This window comes from Anser anser (genome assembly GCF_964211835.1).
Source record: "Anser anser genome assembly, chromosome: 4".
Taxonomy (NCBI): Eukaryota; Metazoa; Chordata; class Aves; order Anseriformes; family Anatidae; genus Anser; species Anser anser.
Genome location: NC_139724.1, coordinates 4,156,838 through 4,172,324, shown reverse-complemented (window position 1 = coordinate 4,172,324; position 15,487 = coordinate 4,156,838). Strand labels below are relative to the sequence as shown.

General features: G+C 43.6%; 1 protein-coding gene across 2 annotated transcripts in view; it reads right to left on the bottom strand.

Moving 5' to 3' along the window:
* ELOVL6 (ELOVL fatty acid elongase 6) overlaps positions 1 to 15,487 on the bottom strand; it is a 70,210-nt gene that overhangs the window by 39,964 nt on the left and 14,759 nt on the right. The window contains exon 2 of one of the 2 annotated variants that reach the window (XM_083834554.1): positions 11,349 to 11,485. The exons of the other annotated variant lie outside the window; for it this stretch is intronic. The gene's annotated coding sequence lies outside the window, so the exon portion shown is untranslated. The remainder of the gene's footprint in view (positions 1 to 11,348; positions 11,486 to 15,487) is intronic. 2 annotated transcript variants of the gene reach the window in all.

Sequence of the window (15,487 nt, the reverse complement as noted above, 5' to 3'; positions counted from 1 at the left end):
TGCTTTTGCAGAGTCCTCCATCTGCGGCAGTAAATACATCAAGAAAAAATTGCAGTAGCATAGGTTGCTGCAACTTATTGGGTGGGGAAAGTGGGAACAACCCTTGCTCAGGGCATAAAGATCTATTTCTACAGCTGGGAAATACAGCTCGGCAGCTCCAAGCCAAACCTAAACGCTACAGGCAAAGCAGCTCTGCTGCCTATCAAATAACAAACAAATGCGTATCCTGTCTTCTTTATCTGCATAGGCCAAGTGGGAAATAACAGAGTGAGGAGGCCAAAGGCTGCCAAAATACATGGTGAAACTGCAGAGGAGCTGGGAGTTCACACCCTTCTCCCATTGCCAGAGAAGTGCTCAGGTCTGGTCCAGCACTCAGGGGCATTAATGGAAAATTCCCTTCCAGTTCAGAGCACTTCAGGAAAAGCTGCGTGTTAGCTGGTGGATGTTGCTTTTGTCGTTTGCCACACCTAACTCAGACAGCAAAACTCGATAGCTTTAACAATGTGACTTGATTTCCTGCTCCCCCAGGTCCCTCTCCTAGTACCTCTCCTTGATTAAACAACCCTTCCTAAGGGATTAACTTGCAGTGATCTCTCTTTCTCTGTGACCTCTTCATGGGCAGACATCAGCTGAAAACGTCTGTTCCCCTTCCCTGAGGTTCCTTGAAATCTCTCTTTATATGTTCAATATTGTTCTTTGCTGATTTGGCTGGCAAGACTGCCCTTCCCTGTGTGGATGTGTTCACTGTATCTACTATCGCTTATTAAGCGAAAAAGAAACATTTGAAAAAGTTGTCCCTCATCTAAAAACTCCTTTTTGCAAGGGTCAGTTAAACAAAGGTGTCTCAAGAGGGGAACTACGCATCTGACCACATTCTGGCTTTGGTAACCTGGAGTCAATGCAAGCCATTCACAAACTGTATTCTCGTGACAGTCATTAGCAGGGAGGAAGAAGGGGTATGACTGCTGCTTGCCTTCCTGCTCGCTGGAAATCATGCTGCATCACTCCCACTGCCTGCACGCAGGTGGTGTCCGCAAGTCCTGCCTACAGCTCCAGATGAGCTGAGGAGACCCAAGGCTGCTAAGAAACGTTCCAAGTGAAGCAAGAGCAAGGTGCTCTCTACTAAGGAAAAACAAACAACAACAACAACAACAACAAATTGTCTCTTTCTATTCATTTTTGGCCTGTCCGATCCAGCTGAACCTGTTACAGTGCGTTTCACTGGCAGTGGTACAAGACCATATTTGCACCGGTGCCAGGTTGCCGGTGTTGTGAATATGCACTGAGCAACTCCTTCATTACAGTTAGTCTAGCACAGGTTTATCTTGCAACAAGACTCCGGAGGATGTCTGAAGACGCAGAGCTTACTAGGAGCAAAGGTGACTGAGCTTCACCTTTGGTTTCCAACAACAGCTCATTGGATATAGTACGCACGTTACATACGTACGTACCACCTCATTAACTTCACTGTAGGTCTCTTGAAGTATCTCAGTTGAGTTGCCCAGATGTACAATAAATACACGATGAGACTTTTAACATCTGCCTAGTCTTCTTAAACCTGGGAGACATAGTCTCCTGCAACACGTCTGTAACAAAAATGTGTTTGGCTAGAGCCTGTTGACAACACAAAAACAGCAGACAGCAAAGCCAAGGGGGAAATCTGCTTTTTCCCCTAACTTCTCACACCTGTGCAGAACTCTAAGCCAGCATCATAAGACACATGAAGACATTTAAATCCGGACAGATTTACAGTCATAACTAGCAGTTACTTTTACTGCATACTCATACACACGTACTGTACACTCATATGGAGTACTTTTCCTAACAACAGTGGGTTGTTTGCAAATGCAGCTGACTTCATGCCATAATTACTTTACAGACTGGTTCATCTACCTTAAATACCTGTGTAACCTTGTTACTGCTCACACTCTTTAATGTTTTTTTTTTCCTATCTGCAGAAAGGACAGTGCATTTGGAGAGACAGGAGACAGTGATACAAACATAGAGCTGGCCACATTCCCATCTTTGCTTTTGAGTTCCTTCTGTGGGAGAATGCTGTCCAGTGGCAAGAATTAGCAGAAGCTGATTTATGGCTTCTTCCCCCTTCTCTCTGTCATCTTTTACTTGCTTACCCCAGGAAACAGATAAACATAACTGACTCGATCTGTAAAGCAAAGAATTTCTCACAGGGTCTAGGATCATAAATACAGTGACCTCTGATGATCCTTAGCTAAGAACTGTTTCTTCGAGGTAAATTCAGCCAAACCTCGGCCTCTAAGTGCAAGGGAACAGCTTAATGGCTTGGAATTGTCTTCATACCGCTTTCACCCTCCACTTAGTCCTGGGCCTCACATGGAGCTGCTCTCCCAACTACCTGCACACACACATGGAGGGACAGGCCATCTCCCTGATCCCACTGAACACGTCTTGGACCATAACTGACCACGCAATGCAGATGACTTTGTTTTCCATTCTTACAGGCAGCAGGCACCTCCCTGCGTGTGCCTCCACCGCTGCCCGTGGGGTGCGTGCAGGTTCAGGAAGACACGGAAAAGGAAGAGGCCTCGCATTACATGATGACAGCAACAGTAAACAGCGGTCCTTGCGGTGGCACTGGGACCAGACCTGATCTGACGTGCTATCCTGGGTATGGGAGTAATGTGGTGGACACGTTCACATGCTCTCAGCAAGCCGGAGTCACTGCAGCGTTGGGCTGTGGGATTAGCACTCAGGAAACTTGAGCTGCTCCATCGTAAGCTTCCTGTGATCTTGAGCAAAGAAAATCTAACCATGTCTTCAGACATAATCAGGTGTCATAACCCCATGGAAGCAACTTGAATAAACACCTGTTGGGCTCTGGTCAGATCTCTGCAATATATCAATGTCTCATTTCTACATATCTGGACTAGTTCTGGTGCTGGGTTGAGTTTGATTTTATCCAGGTCAATGACAACCCTGTCCCCCAGCCTTTTTTATCTTGCTGACTTTCCAGTGCCTGAGGTAGGAGATAAGGCACAAAGTATCATCCAAGACCCTCCTCCCCTACTCAAACCCACTTCTGATTATTCATTTCACTAATTGATTGCATTAGGGAACTGCAGCATCAAGCACATCACATTTAGGACACATCTGCATTCTCCCTTTTAATACCTCTTCATGATTTGCAATGTATTTCTCTCATTTAGAGGCAGAATAACATTTCCTAATGCAGACTGAATTTATTCAGAAGCACAGAAGTCAGTTGCCTTTACTACTGACAGATGCACTTCAATGTAATTAGTTTCATGACTATTAATGAAATAACTCATTTGACCTTTTGCCACTGAAATGTTAATGAGTAAGACCAGAGAGAGGTTTTGTAATGGGATATAGATCCTATTGCCTCCACAGCTTGTTAGTTCAGATCTGGCCCATGTCCACAGTGACCAAAGGTCGTTATTACCTGAAGACTATTTGATAATCTGCGTGAGACGAGTTGGTAGCATTAAGCCCATGTTCAGCCAGGAACAGTCCTACAATTTGCTCTCAGCAGAAAAGCAAAACAGAGAAAGGTCACTGTAGCGTGCTACTTTTATATAGCTGTGGTCAGAAAAAATTCAGTCCTTACGACTGTTTACCCAGAACCTTTCACCAGCAATGAATTCAACGAAGGCAGAAGAGAAATAATCTGAACTGAAAAAGCTTGTGGATTTTTTGTGCAAGATACAATTAGCCTCTCTGACTCACTGCTGCAGACTGTTTCCTTTTAGCATGCTCCTAAAGAAAAACTGGAAAATAACTCATAGAGTCACAGAATGGTTTGGGTTGGAAGGGACCTTAAAGATTATTTAATTTGAACTCCCCTGCCATGGGCAGGGACACCTCCCACCAGACCAAGTTGCCCAAGGCCCCATCCGGCCTGGCCTTGAGCACTTCCAGGGATGGGGCATCCACAGCTTCTCTGGGCAACCTCTTCCAGTGCCTCACCACCCTCATAGTCAAGAATTTCTTCCTGAGATCTAATCTAAATCCATGTTCTTTTAGTTTAAAGCCATTCGCCCTTATCCTGTCACTCCACTCCATGACAGAGTCCCTCCCCAGCTTTCCTGTAGGCCCCTGTAGGCACTGGAAGGCCGCTATAAGGTCTTCCTGGATAAACAGTAAAACTCATAAAAGATCACGCTTGATGTTTCTAAGTTTTAGCCAGTCACTCATTAGGTTCAAACAGTTAAGAGGCAAAATGTGTTATTCCTAAGCTCCTGGTATATTGTTCACTGTCACCAGTAAAGCAAACCAAAAGGTTACACGGGGTGTTCAGTAGTGGCCAGCACATACTGCATCCACAGGCTTTCAAAAAATGATGCTTTTCTGTTCGGGTAGTGATACAAGCTACCCCATAAATAAGCACATCCCAAAAGGAACAAATTCACCCTGACGGCAGATGGGTGCAAGCCTTGCGAATGACCACTACCTCCTCACAGACTCGCAGCAAAATGATTTGCTCAAGGACTTACAGAACTGGGACAGGTTCCATTTTCCTGGGGAGCTTTAGGTAGGGTACGCACAACATAATAACACAAACAGAGCTTCTAGCACTATACCCAGGCTGGAAACCCTTCTCTTAGGACCCTACATGGTCTCAACCCAGGTTGTGTGTCTCACTAATAGTATGATACCTCCAGCACCATATTCCCTTGCACTGCCAGCTCACGGCTGCCTCTATATTGACTCAAAATGTGGCCACGTAATGAACCCTGAACAAGTCCCTGAAGCACTGATTTTCGGGCAGATGAAGAATATTGTCATTTTGCTGATTAGAACCCAAATGCAGCTCCCTAGCTTACCTTTCTCTTATCTTTCCCTTTCTGTCTGTAGGCTCCTAAGAATACACTTTTACTAGGACTGGATTATCTTCTAAAAGAGATCACTGGCGAGAGATCTCACAAATCCTCACCATTCATCTCGGCCATAGAAAATGAAATGAAAACTGCCGAATGTCACCTCAAGCCTGGACGGATTTGACACTATGACAGAAGCGCTCTTCCAAATGTAGTTATGGCCTACAGTCTTTGAATGCCTGTGTGTGCAGATGGAAGATGAATGAAATGCTTGTAAGGGGCTGGTATTCCATGAATTTTTTAAAATAATGATCAAGACTTAGGTTTCAGTTTTGCACTTTCTTTTTTTTCCCCAAAAAAGTCACGTTATATAAGACAGCTATTTTTTTTTTCTTTGAAGGAGAGTCACAGCTTAGATAAAAATCAGTCACTGATCTAACTGGGCACTGTCATTTATTTACAAATGCATACGTGTATGCCTGTGATTGGGGTTTCCTTAGCAATATACAATACCTCGAAGAGCCAAGAAGAATTTATTGAGCAGAATTATCTTAGGTTTCACAGGGGGCAGGGACTGTACATGCCTGCATTCTTCAGATGCCAACATCTCCGTAGCGAGTCTGGTTTTTAGAGTGGAGCTGCTCTACACCTTTTGCAACCAGATTCTTATAAAGTGTATCTTTGTAGGAACCCACTGGGGAGGTATTATAACCACTAGTCACCTTCAAAACCTTAAGACAGCAGTAGGGTTAACGTCTCACTCCATGCACCTTTCAAAGGCAGACCTTCACATTACATCCAGCAGCCTTAACTCCAGCTTTTTGTCCATTCAGAAGCAGTATTTTCCTTCCACTTCCAGCTTTCCTACAAATGGGTGAGCCTTACACGTAACAGCCAAAGAAACAACTCACTAATTCATTAAGAAACCTCCACACCCCACACCAACGTGCACAACTGCACTTTTCCCCACGTTATCCTTGGATAACGCCCGTGCTCCTTGGATAAACTCCTGGTTGCGCTGAGCCTGGGACTGGCTGGCTCTGGGAAAGCCCTCGATACTACTAAAGGCTCAAACCAGAAACCCCACCACTAGGTACTGCATCGTGGTGGCAGGCTAGTCCTTATAGCCAGGAAGCCACGCTGCCAGCCAGTGTTGTGTTTTTTAAGCACAGCCGCATTCAAATGGTTTGTTTGTCAGCTTTAATACTTAATCCAAATAGCCTGCACACATATTGATATTACCAGCCAAGGGTATCAGAAGGATTACCTCGGCGGAGCAAAACTCTTATTTGTCTTAATTCAGAGACTCGACAGGAAAAAGCGCTGCTTCAATAGCACTGCTGGAATGCTATGCTTTGATTCTCCAGAAATGGGCCGTTTTATTCGGTATTTATAATTTCCTCAAAGAGCAAGCTATGGCACTATTTTCCTATTGACAGATTTTTTTTTTTCTGTTTGTGGTGATAATTCCTTTATTTTTAGTATTTGGGCTTCATCTAAAGTGGGATCTTCTGCACTTCACGGTGACGTTCCTGAAATAACTTTGAAGAAGAAATAATGAGCCTCCCGTTACTTTACAGGTTCTCTAATACAACGTAAGCAGCTTTACAAGGCTTAGCTAGTCTCTGCTGACCTAACTGCACATTTCACTCCTACAACAAACTAAAATAAACAGGCTGCTTCCAAAACAATCTGCTAATTAACACAGCGATTCTGGTTTTCCTTATTAAAAAAAAATAATCCTAGTCTTTCAAAAAGTCAAAGTCAGACTTATCAAATAAAAGTGGATCAGATTATAAGAAACCTCTCATGTTGAGAGCGACAGCCTTCATCTTAAGCAGCATATCAATGTTGTGCTAAGGTTGTGCGTTGGCTGCTTTATTTTTAATATCCAATAATTCAGGGTGTTTTTTTTCTTCGCCTCCGATTTGTTTTGTGAAGAGCAGACACTGTGTTCAAATCCCCGCTGGCTGCTGTGCTTGACTGCTCGCCAATCAGCACGCCGGTGTTTATATAGGATGTGTCTGCTACTGCGTCCCCGCGTCCCCGCAGAGAGCATCAGGTCGCTGGCGGCTGGGTCTGAGCACCAGCAGAGCCTGCCCGAGCTGAGCCGGACCCTGGCAATGTCTCGCACACGAGAGGCAGCCTGCTGTCGCCTGCCTGCCATAAACTTGCCTGTGTTTGCTCCAGAAGAGGCCAACAACCGTCTTTTTATTAACGGACATATTTAGGAGAGATAAGCTCGTGGAATTTACTATCCGGACTATCGACGTCTACGGCACTGTGCAAAAGGGAAAGAGGCAAGGCTCTAATGCCTCCACGCTGTGTATATGTTGATATTGGGAACTATTTGGAGGAAAGGGCATTTAATTGGAAACGAAAAAAACAATTTTCTCAACCTCCATTCATCACGCCCATAACGGCAGGCAGCGTTCAGACATGATGCCCCCAGCCCGGTGGCAGCCCTGAGGAGCAGTATTTGACCAAAAGCATGCCGTTCTTCGGCTTTGCCCACTTTGCCACCCATAACCAAAGCACATGGCCACAGGATTTTTCAGTTTCTCCTTCTCAGAGCTTCACCTTCTGGCTGATTCATTCAGGCAAAGGTTGAAGTGAACGAGCCTGACAATCCAATGGGAACCGCAAGGCAATGGTACCTGCAAGCATCGCTTCACTCACAGCAAGTAATAAAACTGTGCAGGTATCAGACTAAACAAACACTTGAGCTGCTCCCATGAACTACGGCGAGTTAGAGGAAAGGAAGAGATGGGGATGGAATCCAGCAGCTGCTTACATGGCAATGAGCCTCACCTCCCTGCGTGCCACCATCAGCACCCATAACACACGAAATGAAAAGCTGTGCATGGCAGGTAGATTACTATATTTTTTTTAACCTAGTTTCATTCAAAAAAAAAATCCAGAAACACACTGTTAGAGGCTTCTAGGTAGGCGTTTGTAAGAGTACATGCTTTTTGTAAAGATTTGACCCTCTTGAGAAGAGCTGACAGGAAATACTGCTGAAAAGGGCAAAATCTTCCAAGGCGCCCCATTTTTTTCCACTGCTCTCACTACGCACCATACCACACCTCTACTAAACTGGCTGGTGTGTGTTTATATTGGAATCATCAGGATTTTACTAGGACTGGGTTACTTCGGGTTCAAATTCAGACCAGCCTAAGGGCCAGCGGGGACCACAATCTAATTTGACTTTCTGAACATCGCAAGTCCTTAGATTTAATCCAGTAACTCCTACGCTGAGACCAAGAAGTTAGGCTTGGCTAAGGCATATCTTCCAGGCAGACATCTGCTCTTGAGAGGAAGAAATCCAGCAACAGGAATGCACCGATTCCCATAATAATTTGCTCCAATGCATAACCACACTCATCACTACTCACAATTGCTGCGCACAGTATTTTACTTCAGGCAGCAGCCCTTGCTCAGCATGCCTTTTCAAGGTAGAAGAGCTCTTACTGCTCAGTATTTTCTTTCCTTTCTGCTGCTGACGTGCTGATTTTGGATAAAATCACCAGATAAATGCTTAATTTTTTTTCCTCAGAGGGCATCCTCAGCAGTTCCTTTGCAGACTCTTTTACAACTTCTCCAATCTTCCCTTTCTGTGGAAGGAAAAACCTGCCTAAAATAATATCATCCCCCCAAGAAGCTGTTTGAAACCACAGGACCTCCAAGAACTCCTTTATGTGTAATCAGAGACCATAAATGCAAGCTGGACCTGCTCGTTTTCTCTACTGGGCACTTCACCTAAGATGAAAAACATAAAGAAAAGCTGGGATTTCTTCTTTATTGGCTATAAAAAACAAAGACCAAAGCACTCACCAGCTCGGTGACACATGACAAACTGCAAAGTGGGTGACTACCCAAAATATTTCACAGGAAGACGTTCTTAGCCCTTGGGAAGCAATATCAAAGAAGAAAAAAGATGGCAAAAATTAAAAGCACAGTATAAGGCCTTAAGTCCTGCCTCATCAGGAGGAAAAAGCAAGGCCCAGAACAGTTCAAGCACCCTGCAGCTCAGCACATGTTTACCACATCTTTTGTGTGTGCTTCTCAGGGTAAGACGAATCAAAGGAAATGCTGCGCAAACAACTTGCCATGCAACTTCAAGGTGAAATTTTAATTGCACAAAAATAAAGGCCTTTGGCTTTATCATTACAAAACCAATTTTACCTTCGTACTCTTGCATGTTTGGATTTCTCTTGATTGTGCAAGTGAATACATCACCTGATTGTGCAAGATCTGGCAAGGTGACATTTATTCAGCAAATATATGTAAGAGACTGAACTTCTAAAATGTTAGATGCATAAATGTAATCATTTGCTTTCCTGTAATTATTTCAGGCTGTAATTTAAATACCATCCCTCCAATACAACTATGTATAAAAGATGAGTTCTCCACTGAGCACATAGATTTGAAAGGCATCCTTTCAAATAGCTATGGATATATTAGCTATATTGGATGGTCATAAAATGCTATTTAATTAAAATTTATAGGGCAGGAGCACAGTGGCACTTCACATGGGAATGTCTAAGCCCTACCACTATATCTTCACACATGTACATCAGTAATATTGAGAAGAATCATCTTGCAGAAAAGTGCACGTAGCACCAGCCAAAGGAAAAAAAAAAAAAAAAAAAAGACATGGATAATTAAGTTAGAATATGGTAGTTTTTGTTCTTTCCCTTTCTGTGGCTTCCAGAGCACTCTTTGGCAGTATTTCCCCTACTGTGTTATACTGTGTTATTTCATTTTTTCTCCATTTAAACTGTCACTCAGAAGTTTGCATTTATGTATCCATCCATACATCACAGCTATGTATGTTGAATAATTGAGATTATTCATCCAGAAGATATTAAGAAAACCTACAGCTTTTATTTGCAGATGCACAGAGGGACTTCAAGAACCTTCGCTTTGAATCAACGCTACACACTTACGGAAAGAGAAGTTTTCTGGCTTGTGTATATGCAGTCACAAATTCTCCTCTCTGAGCTAACACATCTCTGAGGCCAACTTAAAGTCCAATACAATTCTGAGATCTTCACCAGGGAAAATACTTACCGTTGGCATCTCAAGAAGAGTTTGATAGCATTTAACACTGCCTCTTCTCTCTCTACTCCTCAGTCAATAAAATGGACATACCAAGCAGTTGCCAGAAGAAAGCCAAGCAAGACTGATGCCCAGCTGCTGCTCTGCTTTGGTTACTGCTATTAATTATGCACAAATTCCTTCCACTTTCAAGGGTTTATGGATGTCTTGATGTCCTGGTTTCATTTCGCTGCCCCTTATTAAAGTTTCAAAGACTTGCCTGCCTCAGGTGGTCTTTTCTTCTCCTGATTTGGAGCTGTGCCGTTACCACTGCAGCGCCGCAGAGAACAGGAGCCCCGAGGCGAGCAGAGCAGCTCCTCCTGCAGAGCTCGCAGGATGACACATGGAGCTCTTCCTCTGCGCAACGCACACACCACTTCCTGTGCCACCAAAGGGCTGCGGTGGGCAGCAGGGGATCCCCAACCACCCGCTGCAACCACCTACAGCCTGCACAAGCCCTAATCATGCAGATCCTGCTCTGGGGATGCCTGCAAGGAGGATGGTGCCAAGCCTGCGGTGTCCCACCTCCCTCCCGCGGCTGGCACCACCGGTGCAATCTCTCTGCAACTCCTCTTGCGTCACCACCTGAGACTGAATTCAGCCCTCAGTATTTTTAGATGGCAAACTGTGCCGAAACACCTTTCATTACGTGAGGCGGCTTGCCTGAATCAGTTCCAAGCAGGTGTGTGGGGGCACCACGCAAAGGTGATTAACACACCTCACACAACCAAGCCTGCAATTAAGGGGAAAATTCCCAAACGGCTCAACCCACAGTTTTGCACAGGAAATGCAATGGAAGTACAGCACCACATTTCTTCTCTAATTGTTTCCTGTTTACACGAAACCCAGCATTGAAGGGATCCAATCACAGCGAGCACCATGGTAGCTAAGCACTGCACTGGTTAATTATGTTTTGCGAAGAGAAGTTCAGGCCGTGCTTCAAAGGCTGTCCTCTCCTCTTCCAAATTCTCTCTGTCCTTGACTAGAAGGAAGAGGCTTCAATATGCACCCCTTCCTATACTGACCATTAGGCACACTTAGGTCAGCAGTCTTTATACTTGGGAAGACTTTTGAAGAGAGATCCAAAAAGACTAGACAGAAAACAGTAAATTTTTCCTGGCCTTGCCGAAAATAGCAGTCTCGAGTCCCTTGCAATAGAGCTAATTTTCTCAGCTTTTGAGATGTTGACCAGGTGGGTTTGGTGATTGTTTTCCCCCCTGGACTCATCCTCCAGTCTTCCTGCTTGTTTCTCAGCTATTTAATCTGCCTAAACTATGCTGGATAGAACTAACTTCAGTAAAGAAATATGTAATCATTCTGACAACAATTAAAAACTGCAGAGCTAGCCAATCCATTCATTACGATCTTATAAAACAAGTACAAAATTTGACGCTTGTGAAAATGGAAACTGCCTCTAAAAACATCACAAACCTGTGTTTTTTCTCTCCCTAGGCAGGCACTGAAGCGCTGGGAAGAACAGATTGATCTCTCTGCAGTTCTGCAGGCTTTGGGAAAGGATGATCGGAGTCCTCGTGACTTTACAGCTGGAGTTGTCCACCACTCTTGTACTGATAGATAGCAAAGAACAGCGTTATTGTAATTCTGTATTGGGCACTCCAGGCCCACTAATCTGGGCATGACAATTTGTTGTTGCTGAAGGATAGCTTGTGTAAATGCTGACATATGACTTTATCACCTGCTAAAAGGTTTCCGTTTAAATACAGAGCTAAGTCTGCCTCTACGCTCGATTCTTGTGCAAAGTCCTGTGCAAAGCATCCAGGTTCCCACGCACCATGTGCTGAAGCTGCCATGCTCTCAGGGACTTGGCTATCTGATTTCACCTTATTCTGTCTATAATAAAGCCTTCGCCTTGGGAAAGACTATTGCACCTATATTTGCTCTGTTATACCTCTTGTATGGTTAGCTTTCATGGTCGCATCTGTAGAGGATGAAAAAGGAGAAGCACTAAATAAGGGCAGAAAGTGCTGGTGTCTCCAGTAAAATGATTATTTTATAACCAAAGAGTAATTGTATTGTCTACTGGTAGTAGAGACAGTACAACTATGTACACAGAACAACCTAAAGACAACTGTGATCTTTGGAGAGCTTTTTCTGCAAGGTGAGAGCATTTCACATCTCATTAAAACCTGAAATGGTCTTGTGCTTTTTGCTTCTGGAAGTCTGTACTTTATGCTTCATTTCCTACTTATTTGACTTAGAACCTGGTCCTGACTTTTAAATCTACCTGCAGAAAAGCATGAAAGTGAAAAGCTTAAAACTTTGCTAGTACAATACAGCCCACATTGCTACAATGGCAGAGCTTTAAGAAATGTTTTAGTTCTCCCAAATTAACCTCTTATCAGATCTCGTATGGTTACTCAAGCGACATCAAAAATGACTGTCGTAATGCATTGCTATAGAAGTTACAGAATTAAGTTACATAGAAAAGAGCAGAAAATGTAGTTGTTCTACCTTTCACTCGGAAAAAATAACCCTGTCAGGTTTGAAACCACCTCTGAATTCAGTGAAATGAACTTTTATGAACTTTAAAATGCATGGTAAGCTGGGACGTGAGATGTAGCTCACTCTTTTGGTGAGGAGTCCAAATACGTAGTTATTTACCTGGCTTGGGTTAGAAATATGATTACCGTTTAAGTACGCTTAAATGCCCGCTGGGACGAGCTGTTTCACACGGCAGTTATGGAATGGTACAACTGGACACCTCTCTCCACAAAGCACTGGACACATTACAGAAATGTTTTTTGGTTTTGTTTACAAGCTCAACATCAAAAGCTGTATTAAGCTGAACAGATCATAACCTGATAAAGGCGATGAGCAAGCAATGAACATCATATGGATGCAAGAGTGGCAGCAGGTCCCGAGTACTTCAGATTCAGTCAGATGGGTTTCATCATACACAATTTAGCTGCTGAATTGAACCAGTGAAAACGCTGCAGCCCATCATGAACTAATAAACTGCCAGGAGGAATCTGGAGGCGTACTGAATTATGGTTGACTAGTAGAAAAAGCAAATTGTGTTAATACTTGCAGAACTGGTTTAGTGCAACTTCCACAAAAAAAAAACAAAACTGTAAGGATTTGAAGGAAAATACCTCAGCTGGTGCTTCCACTGGGTGCAAAAGTATTTGTCGTGTTTGGGGAAGAGTCAATGGAGAAATCTGTCAGACGCAAGTAACAGCAACATGACTGCAATACATCAGCACCTCTTTAGACTCAAGCAAAGATTTGAACAAAGACTGGAAGGTATTTACTCATAAATCAGTCAAATATGTAAACCCCAGGATTTCCACACATTACCTCCAGTTATTAGGCAATGAAAGCTAATCCAAGGAAGGTCAGCAGGCACTTAATGCCAACGTACTTTTAAGAAAACAAGACACAGAAAAGCCTGACAAAACATTTAGGAAAATCATAAGAGGATTACCTTTGTGAGAGAATCAAGCCTTGATATAGATTTGAATCTCTTGCCTTTTCAAGTTAGCATGCTCTTAGGGCTGTTTCTGGTACAGAAAAAAAACTTGTCCTATGCCAGTCGTGGAAGCTTTGGCTCAGCCAAGTGTGGCAGGGCTGGGTTTGCTAACTCAAACACGGTAGCAGAAGTGTAGCAGCCACACATACACACATAGAAGGTTCTTCTGAACATGTTTCCAATACCAACCACTAAAGGTATCCCTCAAAAGAGATGAACAATCAAATGGAAAATGCTCTCTGAAAGCTTAGCTGCAGTGATACAGCAGTAATTCTCAATAACCTGGGAAATCATTACTAATTTTAACTTTAAAGTCGATACACTGACTCTATTTTTTTAATTGAAGCAGATGTATATGTAATGTGCATTCAGTTTAAAAGCTGATTTAAAAGATCAAAATATCAGAATCCTGGAGTACCACCAAATCCAAGCTAGATTCATTCTTAATCACTGCAAATCGGGATGGAAACTGTCAACTACTAGTGGGCAGATTAAATTCCAGTGCAGTCCAGAAACTCTGGAACTTACAATTGAACTGCTGGAGTAGCAGGTTAATGCCAAAAGAAAAGATGTTCCAATAAACCAGAGAAAAGCAGAGGCCGGTAATTGCTCCGTCGTGCTGTAACCAGCGGGATGTTTCTCCCTGGGAACCCGAAGAGGGCTGGAATCACCCAGAGCTCGGTTTCATCTCAGTGAACGAGGCTGTACAGTCTTCTGGACAGCTTCTTAGGCTTCCTTGGCTGGCGTGCTGTTTTACGCCTCATTTGAACCAGCCCAAGTCTGTTTCCCTCTCTCTCCCCATCAGCCTTCGTATGCCCACTAAGTGTCTGTGCCGGGCAGACACATCCAGGCACCCTTCCCAAAGTCAGCCAGCGATGCTGCTTACAGCTACAACGTCAGGAAGCCTTGTGCATACGGTTTTAAACTGTAGTCCAAATGCCGAGCTGTACCCTACGTTGGCTAACGACAGCAGAAAGAAATTCATCCAAGTAGCTGGGAAATACAAGTACTCTTTCAGAGAGCTGCCAAGTCTGAAGCTTTAGAAAGTATCAACATACCATGCAGGCCAGTAAGTAGTACTGGATTAAACATGAATGCTAAAGGTCTATTAAAGTCATTAAAATTAACTTAACAGCTTAGACTTAATAACATCTAAATGCATTAAGATGTCTCTACATGCTTGTAAAATAAAAAGCTGGAAAATCTGGCCTAAGATATAACTAATATATGGATGTTTCCCTGACTCTGCCCATAGCCCCAAGCATCTTCGAGAGGTACCAATCACTTCCACGTATCTTAAACCAAACGTCTGGGGTGGAGGAGAGATCCCCCTTCCTGGGACAGAGTGCCACAATGAAGACGAAGCTTACTGTTTAACTTAGGTGAGAGAAACGAAGAAATATTTTACTAGAGGAGATCTCTACAGAGTAGTGATAGCACCTGCTGATAAAGACGACGCACCTTTTTTAAAGCTCTCATACTACTGTCTGTTTTGGGGCTGGTTTCTCTTTGGTTGGGTAAAATGAATCCAAATTTATCATTTACTAATAGGTGGTGCCAGATGTTCTTTGCCAGCAAGTACGACAGAAACACAGAGGAAGCTGGGATAGAAAAGATGGACTAATCTGATGGAGAACTTGCAGCTCTGGTCATCATTTAGTCATCGCTGCACGGGTCCATGGTACCAGGCACTGCTTTTGAGAACCAGTAAGTAAAAGTAGAGGGAGTACAAGCACACACCCTCCTGATATTGCTTGCAAACATATTTGGCCCAATACTCATTCAGAATCAGCGACAAAAAGTAAATCCCAAACCGAGTAAAGCTGGTCTCAAGTCCTTAGTGTTGCCACCGAAATGCCTGGAGGGCTTTCAGCGCCTGGTTCAACAAGCCACCAGTCACTTCTGCTATGAGGAAACATTTAACAGGAGAAAACACCAGAGCAGCTGCGAGTTTAACGCCCTCCAGCACTTGCAAAAGTCCCAAGTGAAAAGCGCTAAGATTTCCAAATCGTGAATTTCTATTTGCAAATGCCAAATATCCCCGCTGCGACTAAACCTGCAATGCTGACACCTGCAATAA